Below are 22,559 nucleotides of genomic sequence, written 5' to 3'. Positions count from 1 at the left end.
TGAAGAAAGACATATGGCAGGGAATAGCTATAGACTTCTTTAAGCTAAGGTCCTCAGTCATACAGTCAAAAGGACCTGAATCTTGCCAATAACCATTGAACCTAGAAGAACCCCAGCAGATACTCTGATTTCAGCTTGGTGAGACCCTGAGCAGAAGACCCAGCTAATAGGTGCCCAGAATCTTGACTATGGAAACTGTGAGATAATTTGTGTTGTTTTAAGCTGCAAAGTTCATGTAAATTTCTGTAGAGCAACAATAATAGAGAATAATGTTTAATTTTCCTAGAATAATGCCTTATGTAATAAATGTTTCTTTCTTTAATAACTTGAGTCATTAAACTTGTGTCATTATCCAGCTCAAAATGTTTCTTGTCATCTAACCCCAATTCTGCCAAGTCCATCTGAACCAGACCAAGTAACAAGCATTTGTTCCATCCAGTTCAATTTATGTCCTTATTTGGGGCTGACCAAGTTTAAAACTGGTCAGCAATTAACAAGTAATTTGCCTGAGTCATCATTCTTGAGTGTTCATTTCTGAAAGGAGGCTTTGTCAAAATGTCAATCTTTGTATTCTGCTGTGCCTATAATCTGGTGGCTTTCCAGTTCTTGCTGAATAAGGAGCTAAATATGCATTTCTATTTTTGCTACTAATTAAATGTGCATGACATAGTAGAGTTGAGAAGAGCAGAGCTTACCAGTGTTCTTGTTCCTTTTGTGGTGTATGCAGTAAACCAGAAGTAGAGTGAGACTAGCTTCATTGCATCCCAGCTGTTCATTTTAAATATTAACAATACATTCTGGGAACCAAGTAGGATAACATTCACATAATTGGATTTTATTGCACATTGTGATCTTCATGGCCAAGAGAGAAGCAACAGACAATGTGGGAAAAGGACACAGTAGCTTTAGGAGTAAGAAAGCTTAAGAAAAAGAAGTTATAATTCTTATAAGACATCTGACCTTGGAAAAAATATTTAACCCATCTGAGCTTCAAGTTCCTCATCTGTACTGAATAAATCCCTTTGCTCTTTCTCTTCATATCAGAAATCCCTTGAATAAATGAGTGCCTCTATTATTCTCCACAATGCCACTTTTATCCATCCCATTCTCTTTATCTCCACTTCTTTTTAATATCTTCTGGCCAAAATAATTTCAACTGGTTTATTGAAACAGTCTCACTTTCTTCATTTTTTATCTTTCTAATTTTTCTTTCATACTGATGCCAGAATTATCCCTCCCACCTACATTTGTCTAGGTGATGAATCTCTCTTCCTCAAGCTAACCCCCTCCCATTGTTCTCCAGGTCCTCATTTTCTATGGGATTAATTAATTAGTACAATCCCTTAGTGTCTCACACAGGGTGAATGATGATATATCTTTGCCAGACTTAAAATCAAATGCATCCTATGTTCAAGCAACAGAGGATCACTGATAATTTCTTTTTTTTAATTTTTATTTTACATTGGAGTAGAGTTGATTAATAATGTTGTGTTAGTTTCAGGTGTACAGCAAAGTGATTCAGTTATACATATACATATATCTATTCTTTTTCAAGTTCTTTTCTCATTTAGATTATTACAGAGTGTTGAGCAGAGCTCCCTGGGCTATACAGTAGGTCCTTGTTGGTTATCTATTTTAAATATAGAAGTGTGTACATGTCAATCCCAAACTCCCAATCTGTCCCCCCTCACCCTTCCCCCCGGTAACTATAAGTTCCTTTCCTAAGTCTGTGAGTCTATTTCTGTTTTGTAAATAAGTTTGTTTGCATCATTTTTTTTTAGATTCTGCATATAAGCGATATCATGTGATATTTGTCTGTCTCTGTCTAACTTACTTCATCTAGTATGATAATCTCCAGGTCTATCCATGTTGCTGTAAATGGCATTATTTCATTCTTTTTAATGGCTGAGTCCATTGTATATATGTACCACATCTTCTTTATCCATTCATCTGTCAATGGACATTCAGATTACTTCCATGCCCTGGTTATTGTAAACAGTGCTGCAATGAACACTGGGGTGTATGTATCCTTTCGAACCATGTTTTTCTCCGGATATATGCCCAGGAGTGGGATTGCTGGATCACATGATAATTTCAAAATAGTTACCCTCTCCATGCCTTTTTCCATGCTGTCTTCCTCTACTCATCTCTCAAAGACCTTCTCTTCAAAGAAAAGCCTCCTCCCTTACATGTTAGATGAAATAAACACTTTTTCCCCTGTGCTCCCATGGCACTTTACTTATACACCCACCATGACACCAGTGCAGTGGATTTTAAGCACAACTGCCTCTTATGCTGAACTGGGAGCACCAGGAAAACAAACTGTTTATTTTGCTACTCTATTTTCATTGAACCTTCTGTGTTCACCATAAGTTCAGTAAGTGTTCGTTAATGAATAACAGTTGAATGAATGTGTGGATGAGGTAATAATAGTAATAAATAACTGTTATTGATTATTTACTAATTGTTGCTGTGCTAAGAGCTTTATGTAGATTAAGCCATTTGATTCTTACCCTTTTTCTTTCTGGTAGAGATCATTATATTCTCCATGATGTAGATAGTTAAACCTAAGTTTACTGAGGTAAGTGTTTCCTCTAAGGGCAAACATCTAGTAAAAGGAATGAATTAAGTGAATGCCTCAGCATATTGAATAATGAATATGAATAATGCCTTGCATATTTTAATGCATATGAATAATGCCTTGCATATTTTAAATGTCTTTATTTTTCTTGCATTATCAGAAGGCAGATTATACCAACAAGTATTGTAGTATGTGCTCATTCTGGTACATTGCAATTCTCAAAGGAGATCATCCTAAATAGTAATTTTCATTGTAGAACATTTTGAATGCCAGAAAGGTAGGATATTTGGAGTGAGTCGGTAGTTATTGGAAGGTGCTTTTGAAAGAAAGGGATTCTAAATGCATGACACAAATTCATGTTCTTATATTTTAAGATTTGACAACTACAAAATGGAGACTTCTATACTTATAGAATCTTTAGGGCTTTCATTCTAACCTTACTGCATTTATTATAAACTCTTCCAACATAAAATGCAGTAATTTTTAACAAATTCATGCACAATACTTTCTTCAAAGGCTAGCTGATTTTGGAGAGTTGAAAGCTATAAATTATACCATCTAGTGTTTCATACCAGCTAACACTTTTGTAAAATATTGTCTAAAATTTAAAAATCTCAAATTCAACAAATTATGTGTGCAGTTATTGAAGATTTTGGATGTCCTTTAACCATATTATGTTATCCTATATATTTTATATTATGGAGTTTCTTGACATTTGTCAATAGGCCCTGCACATTTGAATTTTTCCTATAATTCAAGGAACCTGCTACATCTTGTCCAGGTGTATGGACAAGGAAGGAAGGAAAGGAAATGGAAGGAAGTTGAAATTAAACCAGTTGAAATTATTTTGACCAGAAGATATTAAATGGAAGGAAGGAAAACAGACCGATGTATTCATGACTAAATCTACTCTTTTGCCTCCCAAGCACCATATTTTTAACCAGATGAGCTAAGTTGTTATGAATGTCTCTTATTCTTAGCAATCCCTGAGAAATCTGGCATCTGAATTTGCTTTCCTGAGAATATCTATTTTAGAAATTATGTTCTTTCCTTTGTGTTTTTCTGAAAAAAAAAAAAAAAGAAAGACAACTAAAATATAAAAGAGAGAAGGAAGATAAAGTTGAGAGCAGAAAAGTTGCTGGTCAAAGAAATTGCTTTTTTAAAAATTATTTTATTTTATTTTAAGAGGGAAAAATGTTGAGATTGAGTGAAAATTCTATTAAAACTAGGATGGTCTTTTTCTACATTCTGGACTATAGCTAAAAAGGGCAAAGCTAAAGCTGTTTAACTCTGTGCATTGGGGAGTGAGTTAGCAAGACAAGTCTTGGTACACCCAATGAATTTCTCCAAGATGTGCACACATCACAAACTACTTTCTGTGCATGAATCATTCAAGTCTCTCTGAGATCCTGGAGCTGTGATAAGATTGGAAGGCGAGCTATGTGAATTACCACTTCCTATGGCATTAAATCTCTCTCACCATGATTAATGCCAGTGTGCATACTTCTTTGAATAGTGGAAGTGCCTGTCTCTAGAGATGGACCATGATAGAAGCCTGTGATTCTATCATTGAAAGGGGAGCTGACCCAGGCTAGAGAAAGCCCAGGAATGGAACAGAAATACAGTCATGATGCTCCAAATGGAAGCAGAAAAACAGGTTGAGAAGGAACTACCAGCTGAGGGAGCAGTGTGGGCAAAGGCCCAGGTGGGGGTTAGCAGCACTTTATTCAAAAGAGGAGGAAGAGGGCTTCCATGGTGGCGCAGTGGTTGAGAGTCCGCCTGCCAATGCAGGGGACGCGGGTTCGTTCCCTGGTCCGGGAAGATCCCACATGCTACGGAGCTGCTGGGCCCATGAGCCATGGCCGCTGAGCCTGTACGTCCGGAGCCTGTGCTCCGCAACGGGAGAGGCCACAACAGTGAGAGGCCCGCGTACCACAAAAAAAAAAAAAAAAAAAAAAGAGAGGAGGAAGAAGATAATACTGAAAAGATATAAAGGCCAGATTAAGGGACCCATAGAATACCAAGCCCTGCATAAACACTGATCTTGGCAACACCAGTAACAGACTAAAAATTATTGAATGCCCACTATGCATTTCACACAAAGATTTACAAAAGTGTTCCTAAAAAAAGGGAGACATAAGGACATTTTCTGTAGTTACTTTGACATGAATAAACAGCCTTTCCTTCCTTGAAGATAGAATTCATCGCAGACACACAGAGGACAGAATTCAACAGTCTGTCTTTGAACCACCCATGCTAGCTTCTTTTGGAACTTAAACAAAGCTTCTCCCTAGGAATATGTGATAATTTTTAAGGCTTTTAACTTTGGCAGGAAAGTCGAACAATTCATAATGCTAAAATGGCTTCGCTACCACAAACACTTGATTTTGCCCAAACGTTTACCCGTTAGAAGCACAAAGTGTAAACATAGTTTCCTAACAAAGATTTGTGGAGCCGAATGATGCTTTGAGGACAAATAATAACGGTGATATATGTTTAAACAGAGAATCTAAAAGCACGAGGAATCCAAAGATCTCAGTTAACCCAACCTAACATATGATAATGAAATTGCATTAACCCCGAAATGACACTTGCTGAGTTGTCAACTACATTTTGCTTGAATATTCTACTTTGAATAAGTTATAGTTTTCCTGGTCTATCCTTTCCATTTTTATGGAATATGCAATAGTGATAAAAATATACTAAGCAAAGTTAGTGTATTTTCCCCAACTCCATCTGAAATTTCTATCCTTAAGGCAAATAAAATTTCTTTCCTGTGTAACAACTATTCCAATAGTCTGGGAGTTATTTTTACTTATCTCCACTTAACAGATTCATTGGATTAACTGATGATCTTCCCTCCTTCTGGAATTTACTGGCTGATGCCCAATGCATGCTGAATTCTCCTCGCACTCTGCTCATATGCTTGTAATGCCAACATTTGAGCTTTAATCCTACCAAGAGCCAAGTTTTTATTTTGAAACTTGTTATTAGGTGTACTTCTTGTTGTAATTATGTAATTTAATTATTAACTAGTATGCAAAATCATGCAGAAATAGAGTTGAATTGTTTGGAAAGACTAAATAAAGATGAGCTACTACAAAGAAATAGTAAATTATGTGTGGGTAAAATAGCTTTAAAATTGGGGAATTTCTCTAAGCTCTTGCTCCTCTTAAGGAAAATAAACTGACAATCAGTTGGATGTGATTGTGTAAAAGACATGGAGCCAAGCCCCTTGGTTCCCCACCCACAGTCCCTGGGCACTTGCTATCTTTATACACACCAGACAAACTTTCTGGTGTTGCATTTGCACTTCTTGGTATAAAGCCTTTTGCTTCCAGAGCCCTTTCTGTCCACCAGCCTAAGAGGCCAGCAATTGCTCAGAATTAACATCCCAGGGAACAGTTCTAAACAAATGATTGATAGAAGTCGGTATAAAAATACCCTAGTCCATAGTCCCATGGGAGGAACATCTCTGAAATGCCTGTTCTGTGTTGATGCCTAGATTTCCCCAGTTCCTAAAATTCCACAGAGATAACTTGCCCCATAACTAACCCTTTTCTGGCTGCCTTCTCTTACCTGTCTCTTGTCTCTACTTTCCTACCACTGTTTCCTAGGATCACTTCCCAATAGACTATATATATTCAAATTCTTGTCTCCGCATTTGCTCCTGGTGGTGTCTTAGTAAGCTCGGGCTGCCTAACAAAATTCTATAGATTGGGGGCCTTAAACAATAGAAATATGTTTTCTCACAGTTCTGAAGCTTGGGAGTCTGAGATCAGGGTGCCAGCATAGTTGGTTTCTGAGGCCCTGTTTCTGTCTTGTAGACGGTTGCCTTCTCCCTGTGTTCTCACATGGCAGAGAGGGACAGAGTTCTGATCTCTTTTCCTCTTACAAAGCCACAAATCTTATCTTGATGGCCCAGCCCTCATGACCATCTTTAACCCTAATTACCTCCCAAAGGCTCCATCTCCAAATACCATCACATTGCTAGGTTAGACCTTCTACATATGAATTTGAGGGCAGGGACACAGAATTCATTCTACAGATGGTGAGAACCAAAACTAAGACAAAACATTATATGGAATTACAATCTGTAGAAATGTACTTAAAAAACTAAAAAAAAAAACAAAAACATTGCCCTAAATAAAAAGATTGATAAATAACTGGATATTTATGCCCTTTTAATTAAAATAAACTTTAGGGTATGTGTGGAACCCAAATGACTTGTAATCTCAACTGTAATTTGAAAAGTCATGACATTATGACCAAAGCTTCTGATTCCTTATTTAAAAATAGGCATTTTTCCATATTTTTAGGCACCATTTTTGGGTCACTTATATGTGCCATATTGTCACTCTGCAATATGACTAGATTTTTTTAAAAAGTGAAACATTTTAAATATAAAAAAGTATTGAATTAATGTAATGGACAGAGGCACACCAATAAATCAAAACTTTTTTTATTTGCTTCAATATTACTATAAATGAATAAAATATTACATATCCATCTAAAGCTTTGACCCTCATTCTTTCCCTTCCTATGCCTCCCTCCCCATAGGAAACTACTCTCCTGAAGTTCATGTGCATCATTCCCTAGCATGTGCCTGAGCAGTACTTAGTGTAGCTATTGAATGATGGCACAATAGATGCTATGGTGTTACATTCAAGTCCCCTCATCAGGTCGGATGTACCCATTCTTTAGCTGCTGATATCAGCTGCTGATAGCCCACAGCTGTGCCTCAGACTGGACACTGCCTTCAGCTATGGAGAACTGCCCACCCCTGGTGTGGCAAAAAGCTGACTGATGCAGGGATATACATATCCAGCTCCCTTGCCTCAATATGAACTATCTCTGAACAGCAATCTGAGCTCCAGAACTCCATTTAGGGTGGGCTGAGACCTCAGTTACAACCATACTGTGACTTGGCTTCATGGTCTGCCCTATTCCACCTTTCTCTCATCCCTAAATCTTCCTAGGGCAATCTTCTGTATATCTTCTGCACACAACTCTCCATCTTAAGAGTGTGCTTCCAGGAAACTCAACTGAAAAATAAAAAAAGTATATTTATTGTTTTGCGTGATTTAAAATTTACATAAATGGAATCATACTGTATTATGCACTCTTTTATGATTTTGAGACATACCCATATTGATACATATTAATATAATTCATCTTAACTGTTATATAGAATATTATTATATGAATAAACCATGATTTATTAATTTATTCCCTTACTGAGCAACAGTTTACTCCACTGTGGTTATTACAATCACTGTAACATTGTTTTCTTTTGCATATATGTGAGTGTTTTTCCATAATAGACATCAAGATGTATATTACACTGAGAGATTATATGATGCTACAAGTTACCAGCCACTTTCCAATAGCTCTCTAAAGTGGTTGTACAATTTTCATCCCCACCAATAAAATGAGTTCTCATTTCTCTACATCCTTGCCAAAACATCTTGTTAAAAATATTAACACAATAATTTTTGCAAATTTGTTACTGTGAGATGGTATCTTATTTATTTAAAATTTGAATTTTGCTGATTGCAAGTGAAAATAAGCATCTTTTCATATTTTTTATATTCATTCATATTTCCTCTTCTATAAATTGCCCATACAGGTCACTTTTCTATTAGGATATTTGTTTCTTATTTTGATATATATGTTTATCATACTTAATAGTTATAATATCTTTATAATTATTAGATTCAATCCTTTGTTGGCTGCATGTCACATCTAGGGTGTGACTTTCCGCTGTATTTATTGTGTCTTTTGTTGTATAATTTTTTTTAATTTAATGTATTTAATGTATTAATCCTGGTTTTGCATTTTGATTTCCATGTTCTGTTTAAGTAATTATCCCCTATGCCTAGGTTATAAAAATATGTCTTATGCTAAACTTTTTATAGTTTTCTTTTCACATTTATGTTTTTAATCAAGCTGAGATTAACTTGTGTATGGAATAATGAGGGAGCTAATTACATTTTTTTCCCTTAGGGAGAATCTGTTATTCTAGTGACATTTATGTAATGGTGTATGTTTCCTGGATAATTTGTTTTGTCATTTCTGTCATTGTGTAGCTCCTGTCATAGATGTGGTTCCTTTTATTTTTATTTATTATTTATTTTGCCTTGCTCTGTTTCTGGGCTTGTCATTTTATTCCATAGATCTGTTTCTGAGATTTTTGCATGCAAATTCAGCAATATTTATATGTGCTAAGGTACAAGTTTTTTCTATTTTTTAACTTGTTTTTGATTTAATTTAGTTTTGATGGATAATTACTTACTGATATTAGCTTGTAAATGGATTAACAATCTGTTCTGTTTGAGTTTTCTTATTTTTGAGTCAAGTTTGATGAGGTGTTTTTCTAGATACCTTGGGTCTAAATTTTCCAAAGCATTATACAATTATTTATAATTTTACAAATATGATGTAATATATATCAATTTTGTTTTTATGTTTATTATTGATGAATTTTCATTTTGGATGATCAAGCTTGCTAAGGAACTAGCTATAATGACTTATCGATTCTTTTTTTATTACTTTAAAAAATTTCCATTAATTTTTGTTCATATACAGTTTTTTTCCTTAGATTATCTATATTTGTTTCACTTATTATGTTATTAATATTTTAAGTGGATTTCTTAAATTATAATTTTCAACATTTTCTCTTTTCTAAAATTTGCATTAGGACTACAAATTTCCTGCCTTGATGTCCATACGTTTGTTCTCTACATCTGTGTCTCTATTTCTGCCTTGCAAACCGGTTCATCTGTATCATTTTTCAAGATTCCACATATATGCATTAATATATGATATTTGTTTTTCTCTTTCTGACTTACTTCACTCTGTATGACAGTCTCTAGATCCATCTATGTCTCTACAAATGACCCAATTTCATTCCCTTTTATGGTTGAGTAATATTCCATTGTATATATTTATCATATCATCTTTATCCATTCATCTGTCAATGGGCATTTAGGTTGCTTCCATGACCTAGCTATTGTAAATAGTGCTGAATGAACATTGGGGTGCATGTGTCTTTTTGAATTATGGTTTTCTCAGGGTATATGCCCAGTAGTGGGATTGCTGGGTCGTATGGTAACTTTATTTTTAGTTTTGTAAGGAACCTCCATACTGTTCTCCATAGTGTCTGTATCAATTTACATTCCCACCAACAGTGCAAGAGGGTTCCCTTTTCTCCACACCCTCTCCAGCATTTGTTGTTTGTAAACTTTCTGATGATGGCCATTCTAACCCGTGTGAGGTGATATCTCATTGTAGCTTTGATTTGCATTTCTCTAATAATTAGTGATGTTGAGCAGCTTTTCATGTGCCTCTGGGCCATCTGTATGTCTTTGGAGAGATGTCTGTTTAGATCTTCTGCCCATTTTTGGATTGGGTTGTTTGTTTTCTTAAAATTGAGCTGCAAGAGTTGTTTATATATTTTGGAGCTTAATCCTTTATCCATTGATTCGTTTGCAAATATTTTCTCCCATTCTGAGGGCTGTCTTTTCATCTTGTTTGTAACTTCCTTTGCTGTTCAAAAGCTTTTAAATTTCATTTGGTCCCATTTGTTTATTTTTGTTTTTATTTCCATTACTCTAGGAGGTGGATCAAAAAAGATCTTGCTGTGATTTATGTCAAAGAGTGTTCTTCCTATGTTTTGCTCTAAGAGTTTTATAGTGTCTGGACTTACATTTAGGTCTTTAATCAATTTTGAGTTTTTTGTGTGTGTATGGTGTTAGGGAGCGTTCTAATTTCATTCTTTTACATGTCACTGTCTAGTTTTCCCAGCACCACTTATTGAAGAGACTGTCTTTTCTCCATTGTATATCCTTGCCTCCTTTGTCATAGATTAGTTGACCATAGGTGCGTGTATTTGGTTTTAAACATTCTAATTTTTATGACAATATATTATTTCACACATAATTCTTTTAAAGTTAAGTTCTTCTGATGTTTGTTTTAAATTTACAAACTTACGAATTTATTTTGAGTAACTCAATATTCTACTTTGCAAGATTACTCTCAAGGAAGTAAATGTATTCTTCAAGTTTGTTCAGCTTAACTTAGTCTAGAATAACATCAACAGTATCACTTCCTTTGTTCTACATGCCACAACATCTTTTTAAGTGATTGATTGATTAATCAATATAATTTACTCCTGTTATCTTTCTAATCTATAGGCTAGGTTTTTAGATTTTATTGCAGTTAAGCCTTCCTTGCTAAGTACTTTCTGTAAAGTATGAAAAAAATCATACATTTTTCTTACATTTAACCTTTGTCACAGTTATTTCAAAATCATATGAATTTTTAAACACATAGGGAATTGAAATAGTGATATTAAAACATTCAAATTCTATATTTGCAACTTGCAAGTCTCTGGAAACTCCTACTGCCCTTACTCCTTAACACTTATCAGTGAATTAAATTGAATATTTAATTTTAAAATAGCTTTAATATTTGGTTTGAAGAGTATTTAAGAGTGCTGAAACAATCTAGTATAAGTTTGTAAGGTTTAAAAAATGAATGGGAAAATTAAAAAGAGTAGAATCTTTTAAAAATGAGCTTCTTTGTAAGGTAGCTATCCCATTGCCTATCTTAAAACACTAACCCATATACATAAATGATGTGATCCTTGTTGAGTACCCAGTGAAAATCCTGGATACACAAACATTTCAATCAAAAATTAAACAAAATGCAAGAGGGAAGAGATATGGGAACGTATGTATGTGTATAACTGATTCACTTTGTTATAAAGCAGAAACTAACACACCATTGTAAAGTAATTATACCCCAATAAAGATGTTAAAAAAAAAATTAAACAAAATGATCTAGTTAGCTGCATGGTGAAGGTGGTAAGTAGAATTATGACTCAGCAGAATTATGACTCAGAATTATTTAATTAATGTTTGCAATATGTCTATTCCTAATTCAGGTATTGTAATTACCAAAATGTAAAGATAAATCAAACATGGCTCCTTTACTTCATTCAAGAGGTTAATGCTGGTGGGGAAGAAAGAAAAAGAAAGCATCAGTAAACAGTGTTCCCAGTTCAGGTGTGCTATGAAAATGCAGAAGAGGACAAGTAAACTGTTTTCAAGTTGCCTCTGAGGTGGAAGTAGAAAATAAGGGGAGGGTCTTTTTTGAGAAGGGGTTAAACAAGTAACTTAAGAAAAAATGAGTGGTATTGTTCTAGTGAAAATGGAGATGGTTTGTATTCAGGCAGGTTCTCTGATAAGCCAACTTTGAGGGAATTTTCTTGGAGAATATCTGTTTCTGAGTCCTCTCAGGAGCTACACCTGTCAGGGAGGGAGGGATTGGGAAACAAGATTGGTCAGAGAAAGGAGCTGGATTCATACACAGTTTACCAGAGAGCTTGGCTGATTCTGTGGGGCCTCTGGAGCTAGAATTTCTGAGAATGTCTTTCTCAAGGACCTGGGAGCCATCCCTTTAAAACATAATCATCAAGAAACTCAGCACCCCTATTTCCCAGTCTCTGTGAGAGGGTAGGAACCTAGCTTTGGTAAGGGACAATTAGTAAACACAGATGGCTCAGACATGTTGACCAATCTAACATTCTGCAGTGCTTTTTCATTACCCCATCCAGTGCTTAAACAATCTCCTATCTTTTGTTTAGTGGGATTAAGTTCAATCTCCCTCCTTTATTACAGTAGTTTTGAATAAAGTCTTTTATATTATAGTATTGAATAAAATACTGAATAAAGTCTTGAATAAAGCCTGTTTAACTTGTTTGGTGCAATATTTTTGACACCCATTATTGTGGACAGGCTAATCAGGGCAAGGGATCTGGTCATAAGCAAAGCAGTTCCCTTCTGCAATGGATAATTTCCAGGGACAGACTCAGCTGCGATCTGTCAGCAGCCCACACTCCCAGCAGGTGGGGAACGAGTGCCACTGTCCTGAGGTGTGAAGCCTGGGCAACACAGCATGGCCTCCACTCTATGGATATTCAAAGAAGATTTTTAAATTAATGTCAAATGCCCTGAATTTTACAGAGACCTGCACATTGGCAGAAAGAGTTCCAGTAACACTTTCCTGTGTAATACTTTATATTTAAAAAATCATGAAGATATGTGTCATCTTACAGAGCACTAAGTTTTCTCCATAAGATGACTGCTCATCTTTGCAATTTATTTCATCTTCATGTATTCTATGACTATGCTCCCAAGGTTATATTCTTTCTATACCAGCCAAAAAGTAACTTGTTACTCCTCTCAGATTCTAGACCAAACTTCTTACTAGTTTTCCAATTAAAATTAAAACTCAAACCTAAATACATTCTGTCAGTATTCTTCTTGAGGACCAAGTAAGTCTAGAACGGTGCTACTCAAATGTTTAACATTGTCACACTCTTTACCATCTTATAGCAAAATCTCTGAGAGCTAACATAAGACTACTATTTTATTGATTCTTCCTTGACTGCAGATTCCATAGACAAGAATTTGGTTGGGGTTAAACTGTATGAGTTTAATACAAATCTCCAGTTTACTGATGTTTGTATGAATCAGAATCTTAATACCACCTTGAGAGCCAGGATCTGCAGAGTAAGTTTTCAGGTAACCCAGAAAAATATGGCAAAATGATGAAAGAGAAATGTGTAATGAGTGGCTTTCTTCTTTTGTTAATTTGAACATTAAAACTTTTTAAACCTTTGAAATATTTTTTTATTTAAGAATAACATGCATTGAGAGACGTTCACAAATCAGAGGTATACAGTTCCACAAATTATCAAGAAATGAACGCATCCATAAAATATTATACAAGTCAATAAATAGTATATTACTAACACCACCAGAAATTTCCTTTTGCTCCTTCCCATTTATTAACTTTATTCTCTTCCCAAAATGTAACTACTATTCTGATTTTTCACAGCATAGATTGTTTTGCCAATTTTTAAATTTATATAATTAGAATCATACAGTATGATATAAATTCTGGCTTCTTTTGCTCAAAATTATGTTTATGGGATTGATCCATATTGTTTTGTTTATTTTTAATTAATTTGTTTTCATGGGTATGCAGTATTCTAGTCTATGAATAATCATGAATTTACTTACCCATTCAATTGTTGATGGAATTTGGGGTTGTTTGCAGAATTTGGTTGCTATGAATAATGTTATGAATCATGTTGTATTTTTTGACACACTTGTGTAAACATGACTGCTGGATATACACCTTGGAATGTCATTGCTGTATTGTATAGAATATATTGTATTATATGCTGGTATGTAGGTTTAGCTTTAGTAAATTCTGCCAGACTGTTTTCAAAAGTAGTTATACCCATACCCTCTTGCAGAGTTTGAGAATTCCACTTGATCCATATCCTGTCGGTACTTACCACTTTTTAAAATAGCAATTCAGGTATTGTGTAGTGATGTTGATATTTCATTATAATTTTATAGTTTTGATTTGCATTTTACTTATGATTAATGAAGTTGAACATTTTTCAAGTGTTTTATTTAGATCTCCTCTTTGGTGAAGAGCCTGATCAAATATTTTGTCCACCTTTCTATCATTGTTTTCCTTTTACAAGTCATTGGTAGAAATCTTTATATAATCTGTAAACAAGAACTATATCAGTTATTGTTGCTGGGAAATTCATTTTCCCTCTCTGTGGCTTGCTTTTTCACTCTCCTTATAGTGTATTTTCAAACTGAAAATTCCTTATGTCACCAATTTCCTAAATTTACTTTACTCATCTCCCCTGCTATGGTTACTGTTGCTCTTTCAATTTCATTTTCTAAGTGTCCATTGCTAACATATAGGAATATGACTGAATATTGTATTTTGACTTTAGTAAATTTAGCAAGATTTATTTATTGTTTATAATTCTCTATCAGTTGTTTCAATTTCTATTAATTAGTTTAGTATTTTAATCATTGGTGTTTTAAAATCGATGCCTGAAAACAGATTCTCTGTTCTCAATGTTATCTATTGTCTCTTTTGGTTTTCTGTTACATCTTTTCTCCCTGTGGTCCTGGTCATTTTGATAATCTCTGCATGATGGTCTCTTCCTCCAGAAAGGCTTAAGTTTCTGAAAGTAAAATAGGAAAAGGCACAAATAGCTTTAGGTCACATTAGTCATATCAAAAATTGAGATCATTCGGAGTGGGTTTTGATCTCTGTGAATGCTGGTGTATTTCTGGTTCATGTTTATTCTTTGAGGCTAGGTCTGCTGAGTTTCAACCTAGACCTGAGCTTTTACCAGGACTTTCCTCCATGTTTAATCCTGAATTCTATTTTTCTTTCTTCCAGTTTTGTGAGACTCTCAAAAGCTTTTCTTAGTTCCTTTTAGAAATCATCAATAACTCAATTGGAAAAGCAAAGCTAAATATGCTTGCTTCCTTCTTGGACTCTGGTCCCACACATCCTCATTGTATTGATAGCTCCCCAGTCCCTCCAAACCCATTGTAGTACAAATTCTGTGAAAATTTTCTTGTTCTTTATCGTGAGAGAATTGGTATGAACCACATCTTCAGCAATTGTTTTTTTTTTAATTTTTTTAAAGTAAAATACAAAAAAATGTTTAATTATTAAAATATAACCTCTTAAAGTCTTGAAGTTCTTGTTGGAATTTGAAAGAATCTATTAAATAATATCCTAGCTTTGACCTAAATATTGAAAGTAATTGAGAGACGCAAGAGTCAAGGAGGTGGAGACCATGTATCAGACCATGAATAAAACCTGGTTTGAGGATTCTGGCTTGCATGAGTGGTAACAATGTACTTCCAAATGACAACCCTAGAATTCTGCCTATTTGACACCCTGTAACAGGTTGATAAAGAAACAGTGATCTCAGAAAATCTCTCTAACTCTCAACTGCCTCCAGCTTTGCAGAGGCAAAACTTACACACTTAAGCTTATTTCATGTCTGAGACCAGAGAAAATCACAACTGTGTGTTTGTCTAGCAGGAGACTTCCTCCATTTCTTCCCCAACAAAGTGGAGCTGAGTTAGTTGTGTACAGGTATCTAGCACAAATACAGCAATCAGATAATTTTCTTTTCTCCTCCCAAAGAATATCAGTAGCAGATAAAATCATGTCTACCGCTAATAAAGAATACTTTTTGCATACAAGAGACATAATTTTATTGTGCTAAATAAGGTTGAGATCAGAAAGACTTGTTATTAATATGTATTTAGGATGCATAGCTGAGGATCATCCACTCTGATAAAAATCACAATTTATGGTAGACACTCGACCACCTCAACAATTGATCAACTCACAGTTTCTCTTCCAGCACATTTTGCAACCAGATTTTTTTTCTTTTTAAGATGAAAATAATATTCTGAGACATCAAATTAAGTATTTGTTGTATGTTGTGCTACTTCTTGTTTGTTTGTTTACTCACCCGATGGCCTTAGTCAATATTTTTGGGAACCATTCTTTATTGAAATATTTTGTTCTTGTCTTGGAGCTGACCCAGAACTGATTCCTGAGCGAAAATCTGGACCTGTTGACCTCTGGACCATGCTGACCCTCAGGAAAATATGTGATAACTATTACTTTGGCACAAAATTTTTGTTTATCAGTTTTTATGAACATGCTGTCCCTGTCCTTTACCCAGTTGATTGCCAAAGCATATGGCTCTGTATTACATCGATAAAATAGAAGAATATTCTGACTTCACATTCTTGACAGGTTATATTACCCTGAACTCCTTGCTGCCATTGCACATCAAAACATTGGTGATAAGAAATAATCATCATAAAAACAGATATCCAAGTCATTTTCTGAAACTTTGCCTTACATTTTGGGAGCAAGTAAGACCATGAGTAACACAATATAAAATAGCCAGTAAGAGAGTGGGTTCTGGAGCTAAATCACTTACACACTATGTGAAGTAGTTACTTCTCTGTACGTGTGTTTCATCTTTTGTAAAACCCTAATAGGATTGTTTTAAGGATTAAATTAATTAAAACACATAAAACACTTCAAATAATTCCTAGAACATATGGAGTTCAATGTATTTGGCTGCTCTTATTTAGATTTTTACATTTAAATTCTTATCTCAGCTAGTTTTAAAGCTCTTACATTGATTGTGCAGATCTTCTGTTGGTTCACTGTTATATCCCTTAAACTTCATAAAATAGTTATTCAATAAATATTTGTTAACTAGATTACTTTTTCATGGACCCCTGATTTTGTCATCTGATATATCATTTATCAGCCTTCTTTGATATAATAAATAGTTATTAAATTTTGATATTATTTATATAGGGCACTATGTCAAGAAAAATATTTGTAAAATTATGCAGCACTTACATTATGAGCTCATGGGAAAAGTCCCTGATAGATCTCAATTATTGGAAGATGTTATCCTTCTTCTTGAGGAGAACCTGAGCTAGCTGCTACTTGGGGACGCAGAAATCCAGAGATGAGCAAAACAAATTTTGGCCCTAAGGAGCTTCCAGTATTGTGGATACTGAGGCAATCTAGAGATGGAAAATATATTCTGAATCTGGACGTGGAAAGAAAAGTGTATTTTTAAAGCACTGGTGTTGACTGATGGGTGTACTATAAGGAGACGAGAAAAATTAAGTAAAACACACACACGAACACACACACATACCCACACCCTCATGCTTGTTCAGAAAAAAAGAGAAGTTTTATAACTGCTTTTGCAGTGATACTGGATTAAACATGCCATAAAATCTAGCATCTAGCAAATTCAAATCTGTGATTAATGCTAATACCAATTGCACATTGTCAGCATACACTGTACCTGCACACACATTTCCAATGACAAACACCATATATTACCTTTAAATCAGCAAGGACTTGTTCCAAGCTTGGAACTGATTTAACATATATCAACTCCCAGTGTAAGTATGTGTTGCAAGCTAATGCGAAAACATCTTGAAAGGCCACATTTTAAAAACAATACAGGAAACAAATTGCACTTAAAAAAAAAATTGAAGTCTGTTGCTGAAGCCTTCAGTAAGATATGTTGGATTCTATGATCATGAAGATCCTCGATGGGTTGTATATATGCATTTTTCATAACCACTGCCTTTTTGATTCTCATTGTGAGAGATGACTAAGAGAAACACACACACACATATTTAGAAAATTATTAAATATCCAATTCCTGGCCTAATGAAATATTGATATAAAGGGTGAAAATAGTATCTAAATGTCCATCGACAGAAGAAAGGATAAAGGAGATGTGATATGTATATATATATGTATATATATACAATGGAATATTACTCAGCCATAAAAAAGAATGAAATAATGTTATTTGCAGCAACATGGCTGGACCTAGAGATTATCATACTAAGTGAGAAAGTCAGACAAAGATAAATGTCATATGATATCACCTATATGTGGAATTTTAAAAAAAAATGACACAAATGAACTTATTTACAAAACAGAAACAGACTCACAGACATACAAAACAACTTTATGGTTACCAAAGGGGAAGGGAGAGAGTGATAAATTAGGAGTTTTGGCTTAACATATACATACTACTATACATAAAATAGATAACCAATAAGGACCTACTGTATAGCACAAGGAACTACATTCAATATTTTGTAATAACCTATAGGGGAAAAGAATCTTAAAATGTGTACATATATATAAAACTGAATCTCTTTGCTGTACTCTTGAAACTAGCACAACATTTTAAATCAACTATACTTCAATTAAAAAAAAAAAACATGATTTGACCCTGGTCTTTTGTCTCCATTGTACCCCATCTTTCACAGAGGGGGCTCCTGAGGATGCTATTTGTTATAAATTTTCAGTAGAGGATTACAGATTGGTCTTTCTCTGACTACCTGAGTTATCATAGGCAAGGCTCATATTGAGTTCTTCAGTATCATTCATTGTTACTGAACTCTTATTAGTGGTGGAGATGTTAATGTTGTTAACATTGTTCTGAGATAAGCAGGCATGAGTCAAAGTCAGAAGTTTTTCTTACATCCAATATAAATAAAGAGACCAGATACAAATAAATGAAGATGCATTCAAGCAGGAGGCCCACCAGTAACAGAGTTTGAGAACATTTGATCACCTAAGATTGGTACAAATTTTCTGTTAGCAATTAGTCCACTGTGTACAAAACTTGAGCAAGTTGGTTATCTAATAAAAGAGGGCTATGTAAAGTGAATTTGTCACTGACCTCTGTGTCAAATAGCAAATCAACAAAATAAGAATCACTCCAACCAGTTATTTAATTATATAATTTATATCTATAAATCTCCTTTCTGTTTACAATGCTCAGCTACATGAAATAACCTAGTTAGACTGAGTGAAGAAAGGATTCCTTTTAGGATCCTATTCTTTAGTGCAGGGATCAACATATTACAGCCCATGGGCTAAATTTGGATTGCTGTGGTCCAAACCAGGAAATATTGATTTAATTTGTCTGCATACACTTTATGGCTGCTTTTGCCTTTCAAAGGCAGTGATGAATAGCTGCAAAATAGATCATATGACCCACAAAAATAAAAGCATTTACTATTTGATACTTTACAGAAAAAAAAATTATCGATTGATTTAGATGCTCATTCACATCACAAAACAGTGTGTGCGCACACACATACACACACACACACACACAGACTATATATATGTGTGTATATATATTCCATAAAATATACAATAGGGAAAAATGACCTCTTCAATAAAGAGTGATAGCAAAACTGGACAGCTACTTGCTAAAGAATCAGACTGGACTACTTTCTCACACCATATACAAAAATAAACTCAAAATGGAATAAAGACCTAAATGTAAGACCTCAAATCATAAAACTTGTAGAAGTAAACATAAGCATAATGCTTTTTACACTGGTCTTAGCAAGACTTTTTAAAATGTTTCCACAAACAAGGGAAACAAAAGCAATTATAAGCAAATGGACCTGTATCAAACTAAAAATGTTTTGCACAATGAAGGAAACTAGCAACAAAACAAACAGGTTACCTACTGAATGAGAGAAGATATTTGCAAATGATACATTCAACAAGGGGTTAATAACCAAACTATACAAATAATTCATACCCTTTGACATAAAAAATAAAACAACCAACCTGATTAAAAAATGGGCAGCGGACCTGAGTAAACATTTTTCCAAAGAGGACATAACAGATAGCCAACAGGTACATGAAAAGATGTTCACCATCAGTAATCATCAGGTAAAGCAAATCAAAACCACAATGAGATATCACCTCACAACTGTTAGAATGGATATTATCAAAAAGGCAACAAGTAACAAGTGTTGGCAAGGATGTGGAAAAAAAGGGAACCCTCATGTACTGTTGGCAGGAATGAAAATTTGGTGCGGCCAGTATAGAAAACAGTATGGGGGTTCCTCAAAAAATTAAAAATAGATCTACCATATGATTCAGCAATTCCACTCCTGGATATTTAAAAAATAAACACTAATTGGAAAAGATATATGCAGCCCTATGTTCATTGCAACATTATTTACAATAGCCAAGATATGGAAGCAACCTAAGTGCCCACTGATAGATGAAAGAATAAAGAAGATGTGAGATTATATATATATATATATATAATGGGATATTACTCAGCCATAAAAATGAATGAAATCTAATCATTTGTGATAGCATGGATAGACATGGAGGTTATTATGCTAAGTGAAATAAGTCAGACTGAGAAAGAAAAATACTGTATGATTTTACTTACACATGGAATCTAAAACAAAGCAAATGAACAAACATAACTAACAGAAACAGTCATAGATACAGAGAAGAAGCAGGTGGTTGCCGGAGGAGAAGGGGTTGTGGGGAGGAAAGAGAAAGATGAGGGAGATAAAGAGGCAGAAACTTTTCAGTTACTAAATAAATGAATCACAGATATGAAATGTACAATGTGGGATTATACTCAATAATTATGTAATATCTTTGTATACTGAAAATCAGGCCTATCATGGTGATCATTTTGAAATGTATATAAATATAAAATTTCTGTGCTGTGTACCAGGAACTAACATAGTGTTATAGTTCAATTACACTTCAAAAACCAACAAACTCATAGAAAAAGTGATCAGATTTGTGATTACCAGAGGCAGGGTTTGGGGAGAGGGGGAATTGCATGAAGGTAATCAAAAGTCACAAACTTCCAGTTATAAGATATATAAGTGCTAGGGCTACATGTACAACATGATAAATATGATTAACACTGCTGTACATTATATGTGAAAGTAGTTAAGAGAGTAAGTCCATAAGATTTCTCATGAAGAACCTTTTTTTTCCTGTTTCTTTAATATTGAATCCGCATGAGATAATGGATGTTCAATAAACTTATTATGGTAATCATTTCATGAGGTATATAAATCAGATCATTTTTCTGTGCACCTTAAACTGACAATGTTGTTTGTCAATTATATCTCAATAAAACTGGAAGAAAAATTAATTAATTAATACCTGAGAAGGAAAAAGAATACTAACTTTATTAGAAAAATCTTGATATAAGAATAATATTCATTATTTAAATATTCATTTTATCTTAGTTTTGTTGGTCAGTTTGACTATTTAAAAAGAAAAAATGCTATTTGATAACTGACATAAAATAATTCTAATGTTTATATTTTACATATGTTGAAATATACATTTCAGATGAAAAATTATTAACATTTACTAACCTTTGGATAAATTTACATTTTATTTTTAGATAGAAAATTATTGTCAAAATAAAAAAAATATGTAAAAATCTTGATTATACAGCATGGTGATGTCACTGGAATAAAGGTAATTAAAATAAATTATTAAATAAATACATAATAATTTATTAATTATGTTGATCCATATTTAATCAAATCATCCAAACATTATCATTACATCAATATAACACCCAGACATAAAAAATAATAATTAAATTTGGTCTTTTGATATTTTTGGACTTCTGTTGACTTCCAATTATATAAAACCTATAAATGTGTTTCTCTTTTGATGGTATCTTTGTCAATATAGGAGTACATAGCATATGTGTTCATTATGTTTGATTTATGATGGTCAACCATTTAAATATATGGTAAGTGGGTAAAGGCCTTTTCACTTGAATGGGTTGAGACCCAGGTCAGAATATCAGCAGCACCATGTGTTCCTGGCTGTTTGGGCTCAGATAATTAAATCTAATCTTCTGTATCCAATTTTCTTTTCTTCACAGCTGAACATCAATCATCAGGTACATCAAAAGGTTTCTGTGCTGATTATATGAGTCAATGTGTACAAAAGTGTCCAGCATAATACTTGGCTTATGGTTATTTCTACCCTTAAACATTTTGTATGACCTGAACCCCAAAACAATGAGATTGATTTTATTAAGTTCTACTTATATTCCTCTTCAATAGATGATGAAACAGAGGTTCATAGGAGATGGTATCTACTGACCATCACAAAGTTAGTGAATGAAGAATTTGGGGTCATCATGCATGACATAACAGAAAAATGGGGGAAAAAAGGATGTATGGCCTTTGGGGTCAGAGATCCAGTTTTAAATACCACGTTGACCTCTTACTGACTACATGACCTTGAACAACTGTCAACTGGGGTTGGCAGTAGCTGTCTAAAATTTGTGAGGATTAAATAAAGTAGCATAAAATATCACATAGATGTATGTGATTTATTTGGTTTCAAATCTTATGTCTCTAAATTTACCTTTCTTGCATTCAAAACATACTTTTTAAAATTGAGAATATTTCTTTCAAATAAAATTTCATGTGGAACTCCAATAATATTAATATATGACACATGAAGAACAGCTTTGGGTGAAATAGAGCAAAGGGGCCCAGTGTATTGGAATGTCACTTCTTTCCCTTATTCTCTATAAGCATGGCAGCTCCTAAGGCACTTTCTTTAAACTTTAGGGCCCCAGGAAACAAGGTTTGAAATAAACGCCCTAAAACCATCTTACTGCTTACATCACTGCATATATCTACATAAGAAAGCATCTGCAGTGCTAGCTTTTTGCACG

The sequence above is a fragment of the Globicephala melas genome, chromosome 5 (assembly GCF_963455315.2).
Source record: "Globicephala melas chromosome 5, mGloMel1.2, whole genome shotgun sequence".
Classification (NCBI taxonomy): domain Eukaryota; kingdom Metazoa; phylum Chordata; class Mammalia; order Artiodactyla; family Delphinidae; genus Globicephala; species Globicephala melas.
Note: the sequence above shows the minus strand (reverse complement) of the source record.